Below are 15,597 nucleotides of genomic sequence, written 5' to 3'. Positions count from 1 at the left end.
TCACTTTTCTGTAACTACAAAACAGTAATTTTGAGGGTCGGGGATTTAGCTCAGCAGTTTCACCACCTACCTCGAAAGCACAAGGTCCTGAATTTGATCCTCAGTACCAAAAATAATAATAATAATTTTGATGATTATAGTTTCACAAACTTCATATGTAGCAAAACAAGAAAGTAATTTTGTCTAATTTCAAATCTTTGTATCTCTCAAATTGTCTTAATGCATCTGGTAGGCCTTCTAGGACTATGGTAATTAATGTCCATTAATGTATCCTAATTGAACTGAGAATACTTCTTAAAGTATAGTACTAATAATGTTTATTGTGGGAGTTTTAGGGGTATAGGATTCATTATACTCTGACACTTATTAAATACTATTGAGTTGCTGAAGAAAATTTTCCTACATTTATGTCTCTAATGTAAAACAAAATTTGATATATTATTAAGTGTAAATTCTGCTGAAGAGTTTCCTAAATCCAAGGCATTCATAGAACTTAAATGAGTATGAATTCTCTGGTGTCTAATGTAATGTGACTTCTGGCTGAAAGCTTTCCCACATCCACTACAGTGATAAGGTTTTTCACCAGTAAGGATTCTCATATGTAGAACAAGAGTTAGGAACTGAGAAAAGGCTTTTCCACATTCATTACAACCATAGAGTTTCTCACCTGTATGGCTTCTCATGTGCACAGTAAGAGATGAGTTTTGACAGAAGGCTTTGCAACATATTTTACATTCATAAGGTTTATCACTTGTATGAATTCTCATATGTACAATGAGTGATGTGATCAGTGAAAAGGCTTTTCCATATTTATCACATTCATATGGTTTCTCTCCTGTATGAATATTGTGATGTGTAATGAGGTATTGCTTCTGCCTGAAGATTGATCCACATTAATTATATTTATAGGGTTTCTTTCCAATATGAATTTTCTCATGCTCAGTGAGATTTGTTTTGCCACTGAAGGCTTTCCCACACTCCTTACACATACAGGTTTTCTCTCCAGTGTGATTTCTTTCATGTTAAGTGAGGCCTGACTTCTGAATGAAAGCTTTTCCACACCCTTTACATTCATAAAATTTCTCTCCTGTATGGATTCTCTGATGGCTAATGAGATTTTCTTTCTGGCTAAAGGATTTTTTTCTTAGTTCTTTTAATGGTACATTTTAGGTATATAATACATTTTCATTTATCATTGGGTGCTGGTACCTGTACATGATGTATTTTAGTTCTTATTTTTTGCCCATTACTTGTGCTCCCTTCACCCCCTCCATACTTCCCTATTTATATAGATTTGGTTTCCATTTTTTTTTATTCTCTCATAATTTTTCCTTTCCCTTCTTCCCTTTCCCCCTCCCCTCCCACCACCCTAAAACCTTTGGATCATTTCTTATTTCAAATTACCAATTATTCATTTTAATAATTTTAATCCTTATTTACACTTTCAGTTTCTCACACTAGAGAAACTATTTGATATTTACACATGTGTGTCCTATTTATTTCACTTAAGAGTATGGCCTCAATATGCATCCATTTAGCTATAAATGTCTCTAGTTTCTCATTCTTGATGGCTGAGTAGTACTCCATTTTATAAAAAAACCCCACATCTTCTTTATTAAGTTTCCAGTTGATGGGCACTTGGGCTGTTTCCAAGCTTTAGCTGGCACAAACTGTGCCGCTATAAACATGGGTGCACATATATGCTGTGGTATGATTCTTTTAATTCTTTTGGGAAAATGCCCAGCAGGGGAATAGCTGGGTCAAATGGGTCTTCTGGTCCTAGTTCTCTGAGATATCTCCATACTGATTTAAATAGTGGTTTCACCAGTCTGTACTCCCACCAATAATGGAGAAGGGTTCCTTTCTCTCCATACCCCTGCCAGCATTTGTTATTGGTTGATTTCTTGATAGCAGCCATTCTTTATGGGGTGAGGTGGAATCTCAGTGTTGTTTTCATCTGCACCTCTCGAATGACCAGTGATGTTGAACAATTTTTTATGTATTTATTTGCTGCTTTTGATTCTTTGTCTGAGAAATGTCTGTTCATTTAGGATGCCCATTTTTGAATTGGGTCTTTGAATTTGGGGGGGTCTGATTTTTTTCAGTTCTTTATATATTCTAGATAGTAGACCTTTGTCTGAGGTACAACAGCTAAAAAATTTTTCCCTTTTTGTATTTTGTCTCTTAGCTCTGTTGGTGTCTTATCTTGTAGTGCAGAAGCTTTTTAATAAGATGAGATTCCAGTTGTTGATTCTTTCTTTAGTAGTCTTTGTCTGAGTTACAGCTGCTAAAATTTTTTTCCCACATTGTAGGCTGTCTGTTAGCTCTTTTGGTGGTTTCTTTTCCAGTGCAGAAGTTTTTAATAAGATGAGATCCCAGTTGTTCATTCTTTCTGCTAGTTCCCATGCTACTGAGGATTTGTTCATAAAGTCGTTTCCTATGCCAATGTTTTCAAGAGTTCTACCTAACTTATCTTCCAGAAAATTTAGTGTGTCTGTCTTAATATTTAGATCTTTAATCCACATCCATCTTAGTTTAGCATGTGGTGATAGGTATGGGTCTAGTTTTAATCTTCGGCAGGTTGAAATCCAGTTTATCCATAACCATTTTTTAAATAGGTTATCTTTCCTCCAATGCAGATGGTTGGATCCTTTGTCAAAGATGAGGTGGCTGAGTATGCTTGGATTTGTTTCTGCATCTTCTCATCCATTCCACTAATCCTGGGGTCTGTTTCTCTGGCAGTGCCATGCTGTTTTTATCACAGTAGCTTTGTAGTATAGTTTCATGTTGGGGATTGTGATACCCCTAACCATGTCTCTGTTGCCTAGAATTGCTTTTGCTATTCTATGTTCCTTCTGATTCCAAATGAATTTTTGGATTGTTTTCTCTATTTCTGTGAAGTATATTGGAATTTCAAATGGCATTGCATTAAATCTATGCAGTAGTTTTGGAAGAATGGCCATTTTCACTATATTGGTTCTTCCTACCCAGGAACAAGGGATGACTTTCCATTTTCTTATATCTTCTTCAATCTTCTTTTTCAGAGTGCTGTAGTTTTTAGTGTAGAGGTCTTTTGCTTCCTTTGTTAGATTGATTCTTAGATATTTCATTTTTTTAGACGCTCTTATAAAAGGAATTATTTCCTGAATTTCTCTCTCAGTGAGTCTGCTATTTGTGTATAAGAAGGCTATTGTTTTTTGAGTGTTGGTCTTATACCCAGCTACTCTACTGAATCTGTCAATCAGGTCTAGGAGACATTTGACCGAGTTTTTTGGGTCTTCTATGTAAAGTATCATATCATCAGCAAATAATGACAGTTTAACTTCTTCCTTTCCTATCTTTATTCCTTTTATTTCTTTCTCTTTTCTAATTGCTATGGCTAATGTTTCAAGAACAGTATTGAATGGGAGTGGTGATAGTGGGCATCCTTGTCTGGTTCCTGATTTTAGAGTGAAAGTTCTCAGTTTTTGACCATTTAGTATGAGGTTGGCTGTTGGTTTTTCATAGATAGCCTTAATCAGGTTGACATAAAGACCTTCTACTCCAATTTTCTGTTGCATTTTTTTCATGAATGGGTGTTGGATTTTGTCAAATGCTTTTTCTGCACCTATTGAGATGATCATATGGTTTTTGTCCTTGACTATGTTAATATGGTGTATTACATTTATTGATTTATGAATGTTGAGCCATCCTTGCATCTCTGGGATAAATCCAACTTGGTCAGGGTGTATGATCTTCTTGATGACCCTCTGTATTCTGTTTGCCAGTATCTTGTTGAGGATTTTTGCATCTATGTTCATTAGGGAGGTTGGTCTGTAGTTCTCTTTTTGGGTTGGGTCTTTCCCTGGTTTTAGAATCAAAGTGACACTTGCTTCCAGGAATGAATTTGGAAGCCTTGCTTCCCTTCAATTTTCTTGATGAGTTTAAAGAGTAATGGTGATAGTTCTTCTTTAAATGCCTTGTAGAATTCAGCAGTGAAACCATCAGGACCTGGACTTTTCTTTGTCGGTAAATTTTTTTATTACATTTTCAATTTCACTCATTGTTACTGGGGTGTTTAGAATTTCTATATCTTCTTCATTTAAATTTGGCACTTCAAATGTTTCTAGGAATCTGTCCATTTCTTCTGTGTTTTCCATTTTATTAGAGTACAAGTTCTTTTTTGTTGTTGTTACAGGAGATTGAACTTGGGTCCTTCTGCTTGCAAGGCAGGTGGCAGAACCACTGAGCTAAATCCCCGGTTCCAGAGTACAAGTTCTTGAAGTAGGTATTGATGATCCTCTGGATTTCTCCAGGGTCTGTTGTGACTTCACCTCTTTAATTCTTAATTGCATGGATTTGAGTCTTTTCTTTTCTTTTTTTGAAAAGTTTGGCTAAAGATTTATCAATTTTATTTATTCTTTCAAAAAACCAACTGTTTGATTCATTGATTTTTTTGTATCGTTCTGTTAGTCTCCATTGCATTGATTCCTGCTCTGATCTTTATACTTTCCTTTCTTGTCCAAGCATTGGGTTTGTTATGCTCCTCTTTTTCTATGAGCTTGAGGGTCTGCATTAAGTTATTTAACAGAGTTCTCTCTGCTGTCCTTAATATGGGCATTCACTGCTATGAATATCCTGTGTAGAATTGCCTTCATTGTGTCCCATAGATTCCTGTATGTTGCACTGGAATTATCATTTACTTGTAGAAACTGTCTAATTTCTTCTTTAATTTCCTATGTGACCCATTGGTTGTTCAGTAGGGTTTTATGCAATATCCATATGTTTGTGGGAGTTTTGCAGTCTCTTATGTCAATTATCTCCAATTTTATTGCACTATGGTCTGATAATATATAGGGAATAACTTCAATTCTTTACATTTACTTAGACATGTCTTATGAGCTAGAATGTGATCTATTTTGGAGAATGACTTGTGTGCAGCCAAAAAGAATGTGTATTCTGATTTTGTGGGGTGGTTCACTCTGTAAATATATATTAAGTCCATTTGTTCAATAGCTTGGTTCAGTTCTAAAATTTTATGGTTAATATTTTTTCTAGGTGATCTGTCTATTTGTGATAGAGTGGTGTTCAGATCCCCCACTAAAGTTGTATTAGTGCTTATTTGATTTTTCATGTCCATTAATATTTGTTTGGTATAGTTGTGGGCATTTGTATTTGGTGTATATATATTTAGGATTGTCAGCTCTTCCTCTTGGATTGTTCCCTTCACAAGGATGTAGTGACCACCTTTATCTCTCTTAATTAGTGTTGGTTTGAAATCTACTTTGTCTGCAAACAAGATTGCTACCCCTGCTTTTTTCTGGGTTCCTGTCATGTGGAAAACTGTTTTCCATCCTTTTACGTTCAGTCTATGAGTTTCCTTTTGAGTTAGGCATGTTTCTTGTATACAGCATATTGAGGGATTTTGCTTCTTAATCCATTCTGTCAGTCTATTTCTTTTGATTGTTGAATTGAGGCCATTAACACTGATAGTTATAATTGATAGATATTGACTCATCCTTGTCATGATGGTTTACTGTTGCTGGCTCTTTTATTTCTTATATTTCCCCCCTTTCCCTTTAGTGTCTTACTTTGCCTGGAGGCATCCCTCTGTTGGGCCTCATGGAGATATGACCTTCATTGTCTTTTTCTAGGATATTGCTTAAAATTGTTTGGAGTGCTGGTTTAGTGGTCATGAAATTTCTCAGGTATTCTTTAATGTGGAAGTATCTAATTTCCCCATCAATTTTGAAAGATAATTTTGCCTGATACAACAGTCTAGTTTGGAAGTTATTTTCTTTTAGGGCTTAAAATACTTCACTCCAGGCTCTCCTTGATTTGAGGATTTGTGTTGAGAAGTCTGCCATGTTTCTGATGGGCTTTCCTTTGTAGGTGATTTGTTTCTTTTCTCTAACTGTCTGTAGAATTTTGTTCTTCTGTTGGGTTGCTAGGATCTTGACTATTGTATGTTTAGGTGTAGAATTTTTTTTGATCATGGCTAGGTGGAGTTCTATATGCCTCACTTACCTGTATGTCCAATTCTCCACCTCTGTCTTGGAAGTTTTCTACTATTACATCTGTGAACAGTTTTTTTATATCAATTGTATTTTCTCCTGTTTTTTGTGGACTCCTACTAGTCTTATGTTATTCTTCTTTGCATCATCTAGCAGCTGCTGGATTGATTTATTGGGGTCTCTTACTATTTTTAAGAAATCTCTGTTTTCATGGTCCTTAACCACAATCCTGTCTTCTATATCTTTTATTCTGTCTTCAGATTCTCTTAATCTGCTCTGCATGCTTTCAATGGAGTTTTTAATCTCCTGAATATCTGTTTGAATCTGTTTCATGGTTTCCATTTCTTTCTTATGCTGGGAATTCATGGCTTCCAGCATGTTTCTGATCTCATCTAATTTCTTATCTCTTTCTGTTCTAGAGCCTCTAATCATGTCTTTCACTCTGCTCACCATTTCTGTAGTTATCTGGGAGATTATTTCTGCTTTGAAATTTTACAGAGACTCATGCATCTGTTTTGTTACTTCCTGTGCTATCAGTTTAGGTTATCTGGGTGGTTGATTATCAGACTTTTCCACCTCATTTACCCCAGAATTTGCCTTTTGTGGGGTGGAAGACTGAGTTTGTGCCTTTCTGGGTTGATATTTCAACATTGCTTAATGTAGGTATCTTTGTTGCTTGTGTTTAAAAGCCTTGTGGAATGATTGCTTTTTAGAGGTGTCTTCCAGATATAGTTGGTGTTTAGGATTTGAGACTCTAATGACTCTGAGGCTATTTCATTTTCATTATACCAAGAAGGAAAAGTGATTAGATCAATCACAACATCTTAGCTCACATGATAAAATCTGTAACACTATAGCATCAAGCTCAGCTTAGAAAATGACAATTTGTGGTAATTATTAATCTATCACATTTAACTGTGTGAATTAATTCAAAACCAAGGGCCAACCCAACATATGTTTATAGTGAATAAATTTCAATATAGCAACTTTACCCTTTGGGATGTGGAGTTAGAAGGAGTTGGGGAGGGATGGACAGGTAGAAAGATCAGGAAAGATTAGCTGTGAGGCCAGAAGACACAGGAAGATCACCCAAGCTCTAAGAAATTGTTAAAGGCAAGAGGAAAAGACAGAATGAAAGAATAAAGAACAGAACCACCTAACAGCAATAGGGAGGCTAGATACTGTATTTACTTTCCTTTAAAACTAATGATAATCAAGAGAAAGAAAATGAGAAGAAAAGAAGAATTAAGGAGAAATCCAAATTCAGGCCAGAAAGGAACAAATAGGGAGATGAAGAGCAATGTGGGACAGTGAGAGAATGAGAGAAAGAGAGAGAGAAAGAGAGAGAGAGAGAGAGAGAGAGAGAGAGAGGATGAAAGAAAAGAAAGAAAAGTAAAAATTTGAAAAGAGTAGAAAAAAGTAAATATTAAGCATTAAAAATAAGAGAAAAAAATTTTTTTCTTTTTTGCAACTAACAAAAAATAAAAATGAAGGACCTCCTTCAGGGTATGTCTCTGTTGTCACAGTAGGCAAAGTAGGAACCCGTGTGCATATACAAATCAATGAGTCTCAACAAGCCAGTAGCAGGCCTGTGAGATTCAGGCAGATTTCTGGCTGCTGGTCCCAAGTTGAGCTCCCTGTCCTCCTGCAGTGTTGAACTCTACAAAGTTCCACTGCAGGTTCCAGTTGCCCTTCCTCTGAAGATTGTGCAGGTTCCAATGGAAGGTGATGATCTCTCCGACTTAACAAGTACAGTGGTCTGATGTACTTTTATTGTAGAGAGTCTCTTTACTTTTCCACTGAGCTTCAATTTTCATGGAGGAGCCTGAGAGGGCCTCTTTCTGTTGTTAACTTCTGCTCTATCTTGTGGCCCTCAAGACAAGCCCCTTTACAATCTCCTGTGCTTCTGTAGTGTGGAACCAGGCAGCAGAATAGCCAGGAGGCAAGAGGCGGTGTGGGGGGAGACACGCAGACAATGGGAGTGAGGGGGGAGCGGGACTGGGCCCTGCAGATGACCATGCAGCTAAGCAGAGCACGGGGCTGAGTAGGGGCTCCAAACCACACCTGGGTCCTCACCATGCCATGGGTGGACCCCAGAACCGAGCAGGGTCTTCATGCTGCCTGGATCCTCAGCTTGCTCTGGTTGATCGCTGGCTAAAGGCTTTTTCACACTCATTATATTTGAAAGGTTTCTTTCCACTATGGATATTCTGATATTTAATGAGATGTTGCTTCTGACTGAAGGCTCTTCCACACTGATTATATTCAAATGGTTTCTCTCCAATGTGAATTTTCTCATGCTCACTGAGGTATGATTTGCTATTAAAAGCTTCCCACATTCCTTACATGGATATGGTTCGTTTCCTGTATGATTTCTCTGATGCCTGATGAGGGTTGCCATTTGAATAGGTGCTTTCCCACATTCAGAAGGTTTTTCTCCACTATGATATTTCTGATGAGAAAGGAAGTTTCCCTTCTGGCTGAAGACTTTTCCACACTTACTACATTCATATGACTTCTTCCCTGTATGACTTCTCAAATGTAGAGTAAGCAATGAGACCTGAGAGAACACTTTACCACATTCAGTACATTCATGTGATTTCTCTCCAGTATGCATTTTCTTATGCTCTATGAAGTTTTGCTTCAGGCTAAAAGTTCTTCTACACGCCTTACATTCATAAAGTTGCTTTACAGCATGAACTTCATCATGTTGAATGAGATCTGATTCAGGCTGAAGACATTCCAACATTTTTGTCATGCACAGGAACTTTCTTCTAGGTTCCCCTAGTATCTACCAAGATGTGTTAAGGATGACAACTTTCCAACATTCACTGAAGTAATATGGTTTCTTTTCAATATTAATTCTCAGGTATGGTAATGAGGTTGAATTTATGATAGAAGACATTTCTTGCATTGATTATTCTGAGATGCAGTGATTATATAAAGGGATAAAAATGTAGCATTCTCTTTATATGAATGTGTCTTTCTTATACACTTTCTATCATGTTTAAGTATAAATTGTATGTAAGTATGAATTGTGTTTCAAACTCTCTTAAACTGAGTCCCATACATAGAAGTATAATCCTAAAATCAGTGTGTATCAATGCAATGTCAGTCAATGCTCAGAGGAAATACTTTCCTGTTTCCTAGGTTTTCTGAGTTTTTCCTTAGTCTGTATTTTCACAAGGAAAGATGAGACATAACTCACAAGTCTTTAATGTTGCATCCTGGTCTGCTTATGAACTGCCCAAGCTTCTTCCATGGGGCTCTGCAAGTCCCAGGAGGCCATTCCAACCCCTTGGGCCTCCCCACCCGCTTCACAGGTGCTGCAAATCCTCCACAAGAGACTCCCTGGTCAGGCTCAGGACCCAGAAACCCAGGTCCTAAGGAGTGGAAACCTAACTCCCCAGCACACCCTCAAATCTATTCTTTAATTTTGGGAGACAAAGTACTTGGGTTTATACAAAATTAACTGTACCAGTAGCATGTGTGTTTCAATTTCCACTTTATATCAGTATACCAGTCAGATTGAATTAAGGCACATATTAAAGGCTTCACTTTAACTTGATCACCCCTTTAAAGGCCTTATTTCCATACACAGTCACATTCTGAGGTTCTGCATAGTAACACTTCAACATATAGTGTTTGCTTGTGTGACTTGAGTTGGGGTCTCACTATGTTGTCCAGGCTCACTATGTTGTCAAAAGATCCTCCTGCCTTAGCCTCCTAATGAGCAGGGGCCTTAGGTAAGCACCACTGCAGCAACATGTAAATTTAAAGAGGACACGGTGTAGCCTATGACATTGGTGGAGCTATGATTAGAACTTTCAGTCTAGATAAGGAAATAAAATGCTAAATACATATGCATGAAAATGAAATAACATTGCTATCTTACATGTGCCAGGCAGGACCCTAACCATGTCCTATTTGTGCCATATCTAGAATCTTAGAATTTTTAATCTGTAACAAAAAAATTGTTTCACAAGATAACTTTTTCAATATTCAATCTTTTGTCTCAAATACAAGACTTGGCAAACTGTAACTCCATGACAAATCTAGCCCACCTCCTGTCTTTATACTGCCTGTTACCTAAGAATAAAGATTGATATATTTTATATATTTAAATGTTTGGAAAAATCAGGAGGGCTATTTTGTGACACATTAAATGAAAAATATAAGAGATACATTTTTTTTGTCCATAAATAAGCTTTCATTGTCCTATAACCACATTGAGTCATTTACATATTATTGGTATTTTCTCACTACAATAACATGTTTGAGTAGATGCAACAGACCGTATGGCCCACAAAATTTTAAAAAATATATTATTTAGTCATTTATAGACAAAGTAAAAATTTTACAAAACCTTGTTGAGCTTCTACTTTCATGTAAAGTTTCACACCATCTTTATTTTTATAATATTGCTCATTTTTAATGAAGTTAACATTTTTTTTTTGTACTGGGGGATCAAACTCAGGACCTCATGCTTGAAGACAGGCATGGCACCACTGAGCTAAATCCCCAGCCCCTAATGAAAATAATTTTTAAAGTACACAAATACTTTGACTGTATGTTAAAATGTATTTCCTATATAATCTTGACTAGATTCACAAATTGCCAATAAAAGTCTATCTAAAGAAAAAAAAAAATATATATATATCATATCATAGATACAGAAATTACTTTGTAAAGAAAAAACAATTAATGTTGGCTAGAGAATCTTAGTTTTTTACTGTGAATTCTTTTTTTTTTTTGTACTCGGGATCGAACTCGGGACCTTGCACTTGCGAGGCAGGCAGTGGAACCACTGAGCTAAATCCCCGGCCCTTTACTGTGAATTTTAATTAATGAAGTTGATACATTTCTTCAAGATAAATATAAATATATTTTGTTGTTATAAAGGGAAAAAGGTAATTCATTGATAAAATGAGTGAATATTAAGTCTTTACTGATTTTGCATTTTACCTTGATATGCTTCTATGTTTTATTTTAATTTTTATTAGTATATAATTGCAGTACATAATGATTACATTTGTCATGGGAAGTTAGCACATGCATCTTATTTTTGCTTTGTCTGATTGTCAAGGTCCAGGGTTTCTGACATAATATGGTACTAATTCACCAATAGCATTCTGTAGAAGTCATATAGCTTTACTTTTCTTATAGTGTAATTTGTATTAAATTTTTTCAAATAAACTGCTTATTTGGTTTCATTTACTTCAATATAATATGCAAATCAATTTTGGAGCTAATCTAAGATCGTTATTTTCCAAAACATTTATACCAGTGTCATCAAATTTAAAGAAAACATATCCAAATAAATTTTGCAAAAAAATTTTCTGAAACTAATATTTGCATCTCATATAATAAAACATTTTTATTAACTGGAATTTTCCAGGATACATGATACAGAGCATCAACTGAATTCTTTGTTAGGTTGATAGATTGATAGAATAAAGTTGAAAGGTTGAAAATAGACATACATTGACATAATTTCTAGATAGACTATTTGATATTTATTTTATTATCGTCCCTTCAGGCCTAGAAGTAGTAATCAAAATGTATCTAAATGCAGAGTAGAAGAAAGACAGGGAGAGAGAAAGTAAGTAAAAGCGAGTCTGTACTAGAAATCATTTAAGATACTTTGAATTTGAGTCTGGAGCTACCCAGCTGTAGGACTGCAAACCAATCAATTACATTTTATAGATTTGGTTTTTCCCATCTCTACAATGGAAAAAATGATACCAGTCCTGGGAAACTTTTAGTCTTATTGAAGATTAAATGAATTTTTAAAAATATGCATATGTAAGAATTCCTTACAAACTATAGAGGTCCATCATAACAGAGGACAACAATGTCATTACATATTAAAAAAATAAGTAGCAGCTAGCTAGGCAATGGATGACAAAACATTGATAGAAAAAGTGTTTGACCAACACTGTTAAACCAACAGCCACCCACTAAAACCTACAATCACTTCATAACACATCTTCTATATTACCAACTCTGTTTGCCAGGCCCATCTCTTCAGTCTGTACTTATTGTTTACTTTAACTTGATTTCTGGAAGATAGTAAGTTCAGACTGCCATAGTTCATACTGCCAAGGACGTTTGTGCTTTATAAAGTTCTTTGAAAAAGTACCTTTTATGACTGACTACATTTTATGTGTATATATAAAAATTACTTTGGTAACAAATTATATTTTGTGCTAAATGAATTAATATTTTTATTGAAACAAGAATGAATTTGATAACTGACAAGATAGATAATGTTATTTGACTTCACTCTTTTATCTCATTTGATTTTTTTTGGGGGGGGGATCACTTTTTTTGTGTATGAAATTCTTTTATTGGTACATTGTAGGTATACAACACTATTACATTTCTCATTGGGAATTGTACCTTTACATAATGCATCTTGGTTCTTATTTTTTCCCCATTCCTAGCCCTCCCTTCACGCCCTCCACCCTTCCCTATTTACAAAGACTTTATTTCCATTTTGTCCATTTCTCATCATTTTTCCTTTCCCTTCTACCCTTTCCCCTGCCCCTCCCACTACCCCTACCCCTTTGGACCTTTTCTTCCTATTTTACATTATCGATTATTCATTCTAATCATTGGTACATTTTAGGTATACAATATAATGACATTCATCATTGGAAATTTGCACCTTTACATAGTCTCTCTTGGTTCTTATTTTTCACCCTTGCCCAGCCCTCCCTTCAACCCCTCCAGCCCTCCCTATTTACAAAGATTTTGTTCCTATCTTTCCATTTTCTCATATTAATCCCATTCCCTTCTATCCTTTCCCTTAGCCCTCCCACTTCCTTCCCCTTTGCCCCTTTTCTTCCTATTTCACATTACCTATTATACATTTTAGTGTTTATTTAAACTTTGTTTCTCACATCAGAGAAACTATTCGGTATTTATACATGTGTGTCCTATTTATTTCACTTAAGAGTATTGCTTCAATGTGCATCCACTTAGCTATAAATGTCTCTAATTTCTCATTTTTATGGCTGAGTAGGACTCCATTTTATTAAAAAAACCACATTTTCTTTATCCAGTCTCCAGTTGATGGGCATTTGGGCTGTTTCCAAGTTTTAGCTATCACAAACTGTGCTGCTATGAACATGGGCACACATATTTCACTGTGGTATGATTCTTTTAATTCTTTGGGGAAGATCCCCAGCAGTGGAATAGCAGGGTCAAATGGGACTTCCAGTCCTAGTTCTTTGAAGTATCTCCATACTGATTTCCACAGTGGTTGCACCAGTCTACACTCCCACCAGCAGTGGAGCAGGGTTCCTCTTTCCCCACACCCCCGCCAGCATTTCTTATTGGTTGATTTCATGATAGCAGCCGTTCTTTCTGGAATGAAGTGGAATCTCAGTGTTGTTTTCATTCTCATCTCTCAAATGACCAGTGATGTTGAACATTTTTTCATGTATTTATTTGCTATTTCTACTTCTTTGTCTGAGAAATGTCTGTTCATTTCAGATGCCCATTTTTGGATTGGGTGTTTAAATTTGGGAGGTCTGACCTTTTCAAGTTCTTTATAGATTCGAGATAGTAGACCTTTGTCTGAGGAAGAGCAGGTGAAGATTTTTTCCCACATTGTGGATTGTCTCTTCACACTGCTGGTGGTTTCTCTTGCTGTGAAGAAGATATAATTAAAAACTTATCAACTAAGAAAAGCGCGGGCTCTGATGGCTTCACTGCTGAATTCTATAAGACATTTACAGAGGAACTGCTGCCACTACTGTTTAAACTCTTCAATAAAATTGAAAGGGAAGCAATACTCCCAAATTCATTCCTGGAAGCAAGCATCACCTTGATCCCCAAAGCAGAGAAAGACACAACTGAAAAAGAGAACTATAAGCCAATCTCACTAATGAACATAGATGCAAAAATCCTTAATAGGATAATGGCAAACAGAATGCAGAAGATCATCAAGAAGATCATACACTCTGATTAAGTGGGATTCATCCCAGGGATGCAGGGATGGTTCAATATAGGAAAATCAATCAATGTAATACACTATATCAACAGAGCCAAGAACAAAAACCACATGATTATCTCCATAGATGCAGAAAAAGCATTTGACAAAATCCAACATGCATTTATGATAAAAACCCTACAAACAATTGGAATAGATGGTCTCTACCTCAAACTGTTAGAAGCCATCTATGAAAAACCAACAGCCAATATCATACTAAATGGTCAAAAACGGAAATCCTTCACACTCAAATCAGGAACAAGACAAGGATGTCCACTATCACCACTCTTGTTCAATATAGTTCTGGAAACATTAGCCACGGCAATTAGACAAGAGAAAGAAATAAAAGGAGTAAAGATAGGAAATGAAGAAGTCCAATTGTCATGATTTGCAGATGACATGATACTCTATATAGAAGACCCCAAGAACTCCACCAAAAGTCTTCTAGACTTAATAACCAAATTCAGTCAAGTAGCTGGTTACAAGGTCAACACACAAAAATCAATAGCTTTCCTCTACACCAATGACAGACTCACTGAGACAGAAATAGGGGAAATAATTCCTTTCACAATAGCATCCAAACAACTGAAATACCTAGGAATTATCCTAATGAAAGAAATCAAAGAACTCTTCTCTGAAAACTATGGCACTCTGAAAAGAGAGATTGAAGATGATACCAGAAAATGGACAGACATCCCCTGCTCCTGGGTAGGAAGGATTAATATATTGAAAATGGCCATACTTTCAAAACTGCTATATAGATTTAATGCAATTCCAATTGAGATCCCTGCAGCATACTTCATAGACCTCGAGAAAACAATCCAAAAATTCATTTGGAGCAAGAAGAGACCCAGAATAGCAAAAGCAATTCTAGGTAACAGAGACATGGCAGGGGTTATCACAATCCCCAACCTGCAACTATACTATGAAACCACTGTGATCCAAACAGCATGGTACTGGCAAAGAAACAGACCTGAGGACCAGTGGAACAGATTAGAAGATGCAGAAACAACGCCAGACACATTCAGCCATCTCATCTTGGATAAAGGAGCCAAACACCCTCACTGGAGGAAAGATAGCCTCTTTAATAAATGGTGCTGGAAAAATTGGGCTTCAACTTGCCAAAGATTAAAACTAGACCTGTATCTCTCACCATGCACTAAACTAAAATCAAAATGGATTAAAGATCTAAATATTAAAATAGAAACTGTGAACCAGTTGGAACAGAGGTTAGGTAGAACCCTTGAAGACATCAGTGTAAGAAAAGATTTTAATGAACAAAACCTCAGTTGCCCGTGAACTAGCAGAAACAATCAACAAATGGGATCTCTTCTTATTAAAAGGCTTCTCATTTGATTTTTTAATGAAGCTTATCATAAAGCCTGAAATATAGATTCATATTTTTGCCAATTAGGACTTTTGGTAAGTGCTCCATTATCTTAGATTTTCATTTGAATTTCTCTTGATGGAATAATAGTTTCATGTATTATTCATACTCATGTTGAAATATCCTTTCTAGTCATTTTCCCTATTCCTTCTTTCAGTTGGTGCCAACCTTCAAGTATCTTGCCATAGCTTAATTGTTTTTCTTTCATGAATCTTTCA

General features: G+C 36.0%; 1 pseudogene; it reads right to left on the bottom strand.

Moving 5' to 3' along the window:
• Positions 1 to 413: 413 nt before the first annotated feature.
• LOC101706626 (uncharacterized) lies at positions 414 to 8,751 on the bottom strand (annotated as a pseudogene).
• Between the last annotated feature and the right edge of the window lie 6,846 nt (positions 8,752 to 15,597).

This window comes from Heterocephalus glaber, unplaced genomic scaffold, assembly GCF_053883595.1.
Source record: "Heterocephalus glaber isolate CG9 unplaced genomic scaffold, H.glaber_assembly_v1.0 deba00001613, whole genome shotgun sequence".
Classification (NCBI taxonomy): Eukaryota; Metazoa; Chordata; class Mammalia; order Rodentia; family Bathyergidae; genus Heterocephalus; species Heterocephalus glaber.
The sequence above is the reverse complement of the archived record's forward strand: the minus strand, read 5'-3'. Positions and strand labels throughout refer to the sequence as shown.